The following is a 12,371-nucleotide window of genomic DNA, read 5'->3' as shown; positions in this document are numbered from 1 at the left end:
ATAGCATGGAATGCATTTATGAAATGAACATCGCTTATTGTCACTAGTAGGTTTCAAATAAAGTTACTGTGAAAAGACCACATTCCGCCGCCTGTTCGGGGACGCTGGAAGGGAAGTAGCAGAACAAAATCTAGTGTCAAAAAATAATTCGCTCTTTTTCAGATCAAGTGAGTGGCTCTGAAAAGAGCCTTTGGGTTATTAGATTAAAGAATGGTCGCTTCACTTCTTGCCGGCGCCAGCGCTGGTTTTCTTGGGCAGCAGCACGGCCTGGATATTAGGCAGCACCCCGCCCTGAGCGATGGTCACCCCTCCCAGCAGCTTGTTGAGCTCCTCGTCATTGCGGACGGCCAGCTGCAGGTGCCTGGGGATGATGCGGGTCTTCTTGTTGTCCCGGGCCGCGTTGCCGGCCAGCTCGAGGATTTCAGCGGTCAGATACTCGAGCACAGCAGCCAGATAGACCGGGGCTCCGGCCCCCACACGCTGGGCATAGTTGCCCTTTCTCAGGTGCCTGTGAACACGACCCACCGGGAACTGCAGTCCAGCCCGGGAGGAGCGAGACTTGGCCTTGGCCCGAGCTTTACCGCCGGTCTTTCCTCTTCCAGACATTGTCACAATCTCACAAACGCTTTCACACAGAATGAGGAAACCTGCCCACATTCACTTCTCTTGTAGCTTCAGGAGGAATGGCGGTGCACACATTGCTGATTGGTTATCTGAACAACATTGCGGAGTCTGCTTCAACGTGACCAATCAGATATCTGTTTGAAGCACCAATCAGGGGGATCCCGGGTACTGAGGTCGGAAAGTTTGGGCGCCAAATGTTCAGATTCCAACCGAAGATTGATTTCAAAGCTTAAAAGAGCGCGAAAAGATTTAAAAAAGAGAAAATTGAATAGGGACCGTAAAAAATGTGAATACATCGATGAATTTTGAGTGTAAGAATGTTGGATTCTCTCTCTATCCCTAGACCACAGTTTCTCTTCATCTGTCAGTTTCTGATTTCGTGGTTTCTCTGTAACTGACAACAAACCCAAAATAAATTAAAGCAAAATAATGCGTTGTTGCAATAGTGAATTAAGGAGAACGTGCTGGATAAACTCAGCATGTCCGGGGGCATCTTTGTAAACGTTTTGAATCTGCAGAACGTGGATTTAGATCCGAAACTGTCTTCAAAAATTTTTACAATTTGCAGTCCAGTCGGGTTTAATCTGGCTGCTGTTTAAAACGCTCTCAGTCGCCGACAGAATGTCAAATATACGGCCAAGTGAAAATTTTATAATTTGTTTCCATATTGTATACTGCTTCCTCAGTGGTAAAAGTGGAGTGAGCAATTTGGAGCTCGTGTCAGTATTGAAATGGAGTTTTCCCACAACACTGGTGTGCTCTCAATAAACTGATCGATTATTGAGTAAACCTGAACATAAATGGAAAGGGAGGTTTTTCGGAACCTGAACACAAATTGAAAGGGAGGTTTTGGAGTTCTATTGTCTCTCCAAATCTAGCGACAGGGACCGAATATGACCAAGTCAGAAACCAAAGACACACAGCGTCACCGAGCAGTCACAAAATGATGGGACTTTATTATCAAGGCACGAAGGATGTTATGTTCCAGTGAAACGGTATTTGAACGGATTTGGCTATTCTTAAACTGATACTTGAAAATATGATAGTTTGGCTGCTTTGCAGAAATTGTGGGTGGCTCTTAAAAGAGCCGTTGGGTTTTGATGAGTTTGAGAACAGTTTTACTTGGAGCTGGTGTACTTGGTCACCGCCTTTGTCCCTTCCGACACGGCGTGCTTGGCCAGTTCCCCGGGCAGCAGCAGGCGCACGGCGGTCTGGATCTCCCGGGAGCTGATGGTGCTGCGCTTGTTGTAATGGGCCAGGCGGGAAGCCTCACCCGCGATGCGCTCGAAAATATCGTTGACGAACGAGTTCATGATGCTCATGGCCTTGGAGGAGATGCCGGTGTCGGGGTGAACCTGCTTCATCACTTTGTAGATGTAGATGGAGTAACTCTCCTTCCTGGCTCGTCTCCTCTTCTTGTTGCCCTTCACTGGTACCTTCTTCTGGGTTTTCTTCGCGCCCTTCTTGGGAGCTGGAGCTTTCTTGTCCTCAGCCATGGTCAGAGCAAACTGCAGACACACAATAACTGAGAATTGCCACACAACTGTTCTTTTCTCGACTAACTCAGTGAACTATGTTAATGAAGGATGGGTGAGAGACCAAGTCACCATTGGTGAATTTAGAATGCTGAGACATCTACGAGCATCTGATTGGTTGTTTCAGGTACCCAATTAGAGCAACTGCCCCGCCCATCCACAAACTTCTGTGGCCAGTCAGATTCCCCTAATTGACACATTGCTCTGACTCTGGGCCTCCCTCTGCCGGCAGCAGCACATTCTCTCTGCTGGTAATAACACGTCACTCTCCAGGGGCTGTCCCGGGTGCCGGCTATACCGCGCATGCGTGCCCACTCAGCCCGATCAGGCGGTGCGCATGCGCGGTACACAGCGGGCCGGACCGCCTCCTCCTGACGTCACCGGGCTGTCCAAGGGCAGCTTCTTTGAAGCAACAGCAGGTTGAAGCGGCGCCAGAGAGCAGATCCTCCATTTTGTAGCTGGCAGCTGTGAAGAATTGAAAATGGACGGTTTTGTAATAAGGAAGAGAGGGTCAGAGACACAAACAGGCCCGGATCACACATCTAAATCTGTGGGAGAGAGTCGCTGAGGAGAGTCCACAGCAACACAAAGCAGAGCTGGGGTGAGCTCCACGGCCTCTGCTCAACAACCCATTAAGAAGAAGCTGGAAACAGGAACACAGCAGAATAAAGGTGATATTTGAAGGTATGTCTTTATAAATTGTGCCAATGCAAATCAGGATCCCCTCTGGCTGATTTGTTTGCTGATGAAACGTGGAAGCTCTCTATGTCTTACCTTGCAGACATCTTTTCAATTCTAAACACACTGAACCGCAAATTGTCAGGGAAGGAGGATGATTGCTTTTGGCGCTGTGAAGAATTTGATGCTTTCCAAAAGTAATTGAACGTTAGGCAACTGCGCGTAGAAAGCCAAACCTACTACATGTTCCCCACACTGCAATGACATCTCGAAGAAAACGGTTAGGATGGGAACTGTCGATAGACTGGCTGCGCTGAACAACAGTTTATATTGCTATTTTCCAGAGGAGAAGTTTCAGATTTTGAGAGAGAATTAGTTGGTGAAAACTCCCTTTGAGTTCGAGACCCCAGACTCAATTTACTGATTTATAGCTGACTCCAAATGTACAAACTGAGCTTCTGCACCTTACCTGTGACAGCACATTAAAAATACGGCACAACTCCATGAGGTTTTCAGAATTCTGGCATAGCGTCTCCGAGGAGTATCCAGTACGGAGTAAAACAAGCATTCTTTTGCTATTACACATCACAAGGATCTACATGTTCAAGGTTGGATTTTTCATCCTCAAAAGGATGAAGACAGCACACAGGAACCAGCTGAACTCTGCACCTGATACACGCACTGCCCTCTCCTCTAAACCTGATTGGAGTGAGATCATAAGGACCAAGCAAGTTCACCTACTGGATTAAAGGTAAGAGAACATAGTGGGTCACGGAGGTCAGCTGGTGTGGGTCCCAAAGGCTGGCCAGCATGGGTCCCAAAGGATGGCCGGTTGGTTAAAATGGGTCGCAGGTTAAAACAGTTTAAAAGTACTGCTCTGTAAAATTCTGCTGATTCAGTTCATTCACTTTTCCTTCATTTACCAGGACTAACTGATCGAATGTCATTGATGTAGTACATATGTTACAGATAAGAATATTTATAACTGAAGCAGAATGGAAAAGGCAGTTTCAGACATCAGGACAAGACCAGGTCTCATGCTACAAGAAGAGACCTGCACACTGATACATTGTTCGAATTATTATTGGTAAACATGCAGTTACTGAAGAAGAATTTTAAAATCCAGGTTTGGCAGTATGTCATGGTGCTCATTACAGAGAAAGTGCTGCAAACTGCTCCGAACTGTTTGTCAACAATTCAAGTGGAGACTGGAGAAGCTTTCAACTGGAGCTGAGTTCATAGATTTCATCGAGCCTACAGTGGCCATTCGGCCCATCAAGTCTCCAACGGCCCTTGGAAAGAGCATATTAATAATAATAGATTGTCACAAGTAGGCTTCAATGAAGTTACTGTGAAAAGCCCCAGTCGCCACATTCTGGCGCCTGTTCGGGGAGGCCGGCACGGGAATTGAACCCACGCTGCTGGCCGTGTTCTGCATTACAAGCCAGCTGCTTAGCCCACTGTGCTAAACCAGCCCTCCCCAACTACCTAAGCTCACACCTAAACCCTATCCCCACACCTCCACCCTCCCCGGAAACCTTCCCTCACCTTTTTTGGGCACTAAAGACAATTTAGCACAGCCAATCCACATAACCTGCACATCTTTGGACTGGGAGGAAACCGGAGCACCCAGAGGAAACATGGGGAGAACGTGTGACTCAGTTGACTGTGTAAACCAGGGGAGTGTTCAAATCAAATTCAATTTCAAATTGGAAAGGGGTGAAAATGAAGCCAGTCAGTGAAATGTTAGTTTGCAGAAAGTGAGAGTTTCAGGGGCTGAGTGACAGCGTAATAACAAACAAGCTGCAGGCAATGACTGCAAATTGAATATCTCGTTGGGACAAACACACAGCTACAAAGGTGATTGGTTGAGCCCGAGGGCGCAGGGCCACTTGCAGCCACACACACACAGGGTCTCAGACTTGCGGGAGTGGAGCAGCTGCTTTGCTGCTGGAGGTGGGAGTGAGACTACCTGTGGCCTGTTGCTGCTCCCTCCCGGGGTGAAGGCCCTGACCTCTGTCCTCCCACCCTTCTCCCTGAGGTGGGACCCCATGGGGCCTGGTGCTGTTTCCCCTCCCGGGGTGAAGACCCTGCCTTTGGTCCTCCCGCCCCTCTGCCTGAGGTGGGAGTGGGACCGCTTGCGGCTGCTGTTAAGAAAAGGACTTTGTTTCGGGCCCCCACAGGGCTGAAGAGCGCCGTCTGCCCACCATTCCCACCCCCTGTGGCGGGTGTGGGGCAGCTTGGGACATTGATTTCGGCCCCTCCAGGGCTGAAGAACGCTGCCCCGCTTACAGTGACTATCTGCTGTTGCCCTGCAGCTCCTTCCCTTGTGGCACCTGCTGTTGTGGGGCCACGTCGTTCCCCATGTACCCTGATCTCAGTTACAAGGCCATGCCGTACCAGGGCCAGTAACCCAGGGGCATCCTCCACTCTGCTGGGGGCAGGGCGGACAAGTCACTCTGCGGGGAAGACAGCCTCCTCGCCCTTCCGCCTCCTAACGCAGCAACTTGGGGTCAAATGTTATGCCCACCCAACCATGGCCATCGAGGCGTGCACTCGTGCGATGGCCGGGGTCATCAGCCCTTTGGCCATCGTAGCCGCCTCTAGGATGTACGGTAAGGCCGTGTTTTTCCTGCGGGCCGAGCAGGCGGTCTACCGTGTCCTGGAAAGGGGGCTCACAGTGGGTGTGGGACACGTGGCGCTGGACCCACTGGAGGCCACTGCCGAATGTGTCGTTCCTTCAAACGTCCCGCTCTACCTCCCCACCGAGCTCCTCCTCCCCCATCTCAACTTCCTGGGGGAGGTCTGGTCCGGGGTGGCGCCGCTGACACTCGGCCTGCGGGACACTTCCCTCTGTCATGAATACTCCTTCCGGCGTCAGGGTTTTGTCTGCCTGACCCGGGAGGAGGTCATGGAGGGAGGATTTGTGGCTCCCCACCAAGGGAAGGATCACAAAGTGATCTGGTCTGCGGATGGCATGCGGTGCCATGCCTGAAGTGGGCTGGGGCATATTCGCCGGAACTGCCTCACCCTAACGGCCACTGCCAACACCATCTCCAGGCCGGCCATGGCTGGCACTGCCCCCCTCTCCTCTACCACCTCTGTCTGCCCAGCAGCCGGCCCCTGACAACACCTCGGCTGTTGGCGGCCTAAAAAGGCCAAACGGAAGACGGCGCGATGGTCGGACCGGGCCCACCCACACCTTGGCCCCATCACGAGTACTGACCCCGTGCCCGTCCCAACCAACACAGAGGCCGCAGCCTCACCTCGCGATGCCGCCGCCACCTCACAACAACATGAGGGGCCTGGAGAGACCAACACACGGGCTCCGGAGGGCGGTGGGGACCCTGTGTACAGTCCCGAGCTGGATGCTGTTTCGGCCCCACCACAGTACCAGGGGCTCGGCGATGCGGAGGGGGGGGGCATTGCAGAGGGTGGGGGGGGGGATGCTGCCGAGGGCCCTCCAGCAGTGGTGGCCCCGCAGCAACATCAGCTTGCCCCCCGCAAGCGTCAGCGGCCTGGGTTGCAGGTTGTGGTGGATCTCGCTCCCCCCTCCCCAGGCGAGCGGGGTTGAGTATCTCCTGTGTTTATTTCCATCACCCTGATGCCCAGCCCCGTTAAAAAGGCCAAAGCAGCCTCCAGTGCCGCCGAGGCGACCGAGCTGCCATCGTCCCCCGAGCAGGGAGGCCTGGGGGCGGGCGGAGACGAGACCCCCCACCCCCAATGCTTACATTACTCCCCAATTACCTTTTGTTCATCGCTGGGGGCCGGCGGCAGCCATCAGAGCCCCTATATCTTCGGGTCGTGGGCGGGCGACAGGGAGGAAGGCTCCCCGCTCACAAGGCCCAAGCAGACGATGCGAAGGAGCCCAGAATCCATCCCGGAGCTGTTCCCGGGGATCTTTCCGGGTCTGTCAGAGGGCCCGGCATCGACGGCGGGGTCGGTGTAGCCACGGACTCTGAATCGAGGGGGGGGGGGGCCTGCGAGGAACCCGCCTGAGAGATCCTGGGGTGGGATCGACTCGGACCAGAGGGAGCAGCGCCAAGCTGTTCTGTTCCTCGCGGGGCTCCTGAGGGAGTGGAGGGGGCAACAACCCTCTACTCCCTCTGAGCAGAGTTATGGGTGATTGGTGAAGGACACACGCTACAACTGACTTGGAGGTAACCATAGCCAGACTCAACATCCACGGCAGCAGGGACGCGCATCACCGTTTCCAGTGCTTCTCTGTCCTCCCGGACGCAAAGTACGGGGTGTGCTTCCTGCAGGAAACCCACGCCATTCCGGGGGACAAAGCTAAGTGGACCCTGGAGTGGCAAGGGGGAGTCTTCATGAGTCACTTGGCCCCACGTTCGGGCGGGGTGGCTATCTTGATGATTTCTCATTTTCAGCCGGAGATCTTGATGGTCAAGGAGCCAGTGCCAGGCCGTCTGTTGCATTTAACGGTCCTCGACGGGGACGTGGTGCGTCACTTTGTGAATGTATACGCTCCCTGGCCGGGCCGCAGCAAACAACTTTCTTTGACAAAGTGTCCACTCTTCTTGGCACCATTCCTGTGGGCGAGTGCATCATCCTTGGAGGGGATTTCAATTGCACCCTCCAGGACAAGGACCGTGGTAGAGTCCAGTGCAGCACGCAGGCGGTGATGAAGTTAAGGGACCTGGTCAGGTCCTTCGACTTGGTGGGCGCCTGGAGAACTCTCCATCCTGAATCTCAGGTGGACACATTTGTGGGCCCTCTGTTGGGAGCGTCCAGAATCGACCGTCTTTACATGTCTAGGACGTACTTGCCCAGCGTTCAGACGGCCTCTGTGGAGCAGGTGCCGTGCTCGGATGACCACCTGGTGTGGGCGGGGCTCTGCCAGCTCCGCGCTCAGGCACGATCCGCGTACTGGCACTTTAACAACCTGCTGCTGGAGGACAAGAGGTTCCTGAAATTGCTTCGCCATTTCTGGGCCGGCTGGAGAAAGAAGCAGGGTGGCTTCCCCTCCTTGAGGCTATGGTGGGACGTGGGCAAGACTCATGTCCGCGCCTTCTGTCAGGGGTACACAAAGTGGTCGATGCCGGGGCGGAAATCCACGATCGCCAAATTGGCTGAAGAAGTCTTCCATCTGGAGTCACGTCTCGCTCAGCCCGATGAGGACCCACCCTGGGGCTGCTGTACGGGGAGAAGACTGGCGTGCTGCGGGACCTGCAACTTTTCGGGTCCCACGGCGCGTATGTGAGGTCACGGATCCGTCTCCTGACAGACATGGACCGTGGCTCCCCCTTCTACTCGTTGGAAAGAAGATGCAGGGCCAGTCGGCCGACGACAGTCCCTCATCTCGGATCCGGAGGGGGTCAGGACCCTAATCAGGGACTTTTATTCTGACCTCTTTACTGCAGATCCGTGCAGCGAGGACGCTTGCAGAGTTCTGTGGGAGGACCTGCCGCAGGTCGGCCCGGAGGGCGTCGGGGTCTCGACCAAACCGTCAATCATCAAGACCGGCGCCCTCGACAGCAAGACCCCAGGGCTGGACGGGCTGACCGTGGAGATCTTCAGTGCGTGCTGGGACGTCCTGGGGAGCGACTACGCGGGGGTCCTGGGGAATGTATCGTGACCGGGGAGATGCCCCTTTTGTGGCGCAGGGCCGTTATTGCCCTGCTGCCCAAGAAAGGGGATCTCCGCCGACCCAAAAACAGGCGAGCGGTCTCCCTCCTCAGCACGGACTACAAAATAATTGCCAAGGTCATGTCTTTGCACCTTGGCCCTGTGCTGGACCACATGATCCACCCTGACAGTCCTATACCGTCCCGGATCGCACCATTTACCATGATGCACCCTGACAGTCCCACACCGTCCCGGACCGCACCATTTACCATGATCCACCCTGACAGTCCCACACCGTCCCGGACCGCACCATTTACCATGATCCACCCTGACAGTCCCACACCATCCCGGACCGCACCATTTACCATGATCCACCCTGACAGTCCCACACCGTCCCGGACCGCACCATTTACCATGATCCACCCTGCAGTCCCACACCGTCCCGGACCGCACCATTTACCATGATCCACCCTGACAGTCCCACACCGTCCCGGACCGCACCATTTACCATAATATCCATCTGGTCCGGGACATCCATCATTCCCAGACGGCTGGGATGTTGAGCGCCTTCCTGTCTCTTGACCAGGAGAGGGCGTTCGACAGGGTGGGGCACGAATATTTGCTCGGGCCTCTGCGAGCCTTCTGGTTCAGGACGCACTTTGTCACCCGGATCCGATTACTGTACACTGCCTTGGAGTGTCTGATTAAGGTTAACCTCTCCCTGACGCGCCCCTTCGCTTTGGGAGAGGAGTGCGTCAGAGCTGCCCCTTGCCCGGCCAACTTTATTCTCTCTGCGTGGAGCTTTTCCTGCGCCTCCTGTGGAGGAGGTTGTCGGGGCTGGTTCTGCGTGAGCTGGGCATGGCGGTGGTCGTTTTGGCTTAGGCTGATGATGTGCTGCTCATGTTCGTTGACCCCGGTGACCTGCGGAGGATGCGAGAGTGCCAGGCTGTGTACTCCGCCTCATCTTCTGCTGGGATCAACCGGGCTAAAATGTTCCGGACACCTGGTCGGTCCGTGGCAGATGGACCCCCTCCCAGAGGAGCTCAGGCCTTCAGCTGGAGCCGGTCCAACATCGACTTGGACCAACATCCTCGACCTGGGAGCCCACCTTTGCCCGGCAGAGGAAGCCTGGCCGGTGAACTGGCAGGAGTTGGAGACCAAGATCACCGCTCGCCTGGGACGCTGGCCAGGACTGCTCCGAGTGATGTCCTACAGGGGTCGAGTTCTCATCATAAACCAGCTGATAGCTTCCATGTTGTGGTACCGGCTGGTCACTTTGACCCCTCCCCCTGACTTTGTGACAGGCATCCTGAGAACTCTGATTCGGTTCTTCTGGGACAATGGATTGCACTGGGTCGCTGCGGAGGTCTGGAGTCTCCCGCTTGCGGAGGGCGGTCAGGCGCTGGTGTGCCTTCGCATCCAGATCACGACTTTCCACCTTCAGACTCTGCAGCGATACCTGGACGTTGAGCCTCCTCCACGATGGTGTGCCTTGGCGACATATTTCTTCTGCCAGGTGCACGGCCTGAACTACGACGTTGACCAGCAAGGTCTTCAGAATTCTTTGTTGGCGCTGCCCGTCTTGTACCAGGACCATCTCAAAGTCTGGAACAGAGTCCCCACGTGCCACAGCTCTCTGCTGTCAGGAGTAGTGGCTCTCGTAAAGGAGCCGCTGCTCAGGAATCCGCACCATCGCCAATATCCATTCCGGTGGCTGGCGGAGCGGAGGGCTGTGGATGTCGGGGTGACCAGGATCTGGGACGTGCAGGGTGGCAGAGTAGTGGACTGGATGACGCCCTACGAGCTCGCCGAGCACTGTGCTGTGTCCACCCAGCACGCGGCCAAGCCCATCCGAGGCCTCAAAATGGTTGTGCTCGGCCCCTTGGACTCGAGACGGCGCAGTTGTGCGGTGGCATCCCGTCTGAGCGGACCCCTGCTCGGACGGAATGCCACGTTGGTCCCAGGCCCCGGAACCCCTTCCGGGCGCCGGTACCCCACAACCCCAGTCGCTTCATGTAGACACCCCCCGTGCCTTTTCGTACCGCGCAGATGTGTTTCCTGTACGGCCTGCTGCTGCACACCTTCCACCTCCTTGCCTTCGCCCGCCATCCGGACACGGCTTGGCGTGCCTTGCTGCAGTCCGGCAGCGGAGGTCCCAACTGGAGTTCCCTCTACGGAGGCGTCTTCCCTATAAGACTTGGGGACCTGGGATGGAGGGTGCTGCACAAGGCAGTGTCGTGCAACCATCGGTTAAATCACCACACGGCCTCCCCAGAGACCTGCCACGTTTGCGGCCTGGTGGAGACCGTGGAGCATGTGTTTGTTGTCTGTCTTAGGCTGCACTCCTTTTTTAGTTTTTTTGACAATATTGTTGTTGAGATTTTCTTTGCACTTAAGCCCCACGCTCCTGATCTATGGACATCTGGTGTGGGAAGGTGGGGAAGCGGGGAAGGCGGAGGACCTCCTTGTGAACCTGCTCCTGGGCCTGGCCACACTTGCCATTAATAGGTCCAGGCAGCGGGCGACCGAGGGGGTCGTCCGGCCTGACTGTCTGCCCCTCCTCCGCAGCCTCGTTCGCGGCCGGGTGTCCCTGGAGTGGGAGCTTGTGGTGACCACGAGCACACTTGAGGCCTTCCGTGCTCGGTGGCCACCGTAGGGGTTGGACTGCCTCATCAACCCTGATTTTCACACTTTAATTTAACGGGTTTTGTTCCGTTTCCGTTTCCTTTCTGATTCCTTTTTGGGCTCTGCTCCAGTTGCTTTCTTTTTGGAGCACCCCCCGGTTTGCTTTTGTCCCTCAGTTAATTTTTGTATTTTTTCTTTAGTTGTCACGCCGTGCATCACTCCAGAATAGTCGGTGGATGCAGGGTTTTAATTCTGCTGCGTGGAGATAAATGCAGCAGGTCATCACTCACAAGGGAAAAAAACACAAGAAAAAAAAACCAACACAAAAATATTATGACAGTTGTTAAACCCAATAAAACCCCCCACACACAGTGCCCCCAACACGGGCTCTATAGGAGGTTTTGCTCTATATGTGATGACAGTGAAATGAGGAATATTTCCATTGATTCTCAATGCGCAATTACTGCGGGGATCTGCGCACGCCCAGCGTAACCCCGCCCCCTGCCTGTCGTCACTGAGGGTGAGAGCGCATGTGCAGCCCCTCCAGCCCAGGAACAGCGTTCTCATTGCAGCAGCACATCCATCTGGGAGTGTGAGCAAAGAGGCTCAGAGATCATTACAGACTTGGGGGGAGTTCAGGGAGAATCGGGGGCTGTTTGCAAGAGGCGCAGCGGAGCACGATCTTGTTCCGGGACTTGGAGTGAGCGGGGGGGAAGGGAGAGCTCTTCCTGGGCCTGGCTTATTTGTCTGATTCTGGGTTAGGATTTGGAGAGTATTTTCTTTATTTTACTGATTATCAATTGAAAGAATAGATTGATCTATCATTGGCCTAATCTGATCCTGATTTACAAGAGAGATGGTATCTTCCGCCCAGTTCAACAGATGAAGAGATGAGTTCCAAGATGATGATTCCTCAGCAACGTGAATGTGGCGACTTGGGGCTTTTCACAGTAACTTCATTTGAAGCCGACTTGTGACAAGAAGCGATTTTCATTTCATTTCACATGGTTAGGTGGGGTTACTGGGTCAGGGTGGAGGCGTGGAACGCTCTTTACAAAGATGGGCTCGATGAACCGAATGGCCTCCTTTTGCACTATCAATTCTGTGATTATCAGTTGAAAGAATAGACTGATCTATCATTGGCCTCATCTGACTCTGATTTACAAGAGTAATGCTTTCTTCCCCCTAGTTCAACGATGAAGAAATGAGTTCCAAGAACAAGGTGATGATTCCTCAGCAAAATGTATGTGCCGCCGTCTCCTTCTAACTGACAGTAAGTACAATATTAATCCAACATTGCAGAGACACAGACACATCATCATC

The 12,371-nt window shown here is 54.3% G+C and overlaps 1 long non-coding RNA gene across 1 annotated transcript in view; it reads left to right on the top strand.

The window, feature by feature from the left end:
• The first annotated feature begins 2,527 nt into the window (after positions 1-2,527).
• The window catches only part of LOC140399986 (uncharacterized), an 87,034-nt gene continuing 77,190 nt past the window's right edge, over positions 2,528-12,371 (top strand). The window contains exons 1-2 of the long non-coding RNA XR_011937933.1: positions 2,528-3,588; positions 12,238-12,321. This is a non-coding gene — a long non-coding RNA (uncharacterized lncRNA). The remainder of the gene's footprint in view (positions 3,589-12,237; positions 12,322-12,371) is intronic.

Source organism: Scyliorhinus torazame, chromosome 24 (genome assembly GCF_047496885.1).
Source record: "Scyliorhinus torazame isolate Kashiwa2021f chromosome 24, sScyTor2.1, whole genome shotgun sequence".
Taxonomy (NCBI): domain Eukaryota; kingdom Metazoa; phylum Chordata; class Chondrichthyes; order Carcharhiniformes; family Scyliorhinidae; genus Scyliorhinus; species Scyliorhinus torazame.
This window is presented reverse-complemented; position numbering and strand designations above follow the sequence as displayed.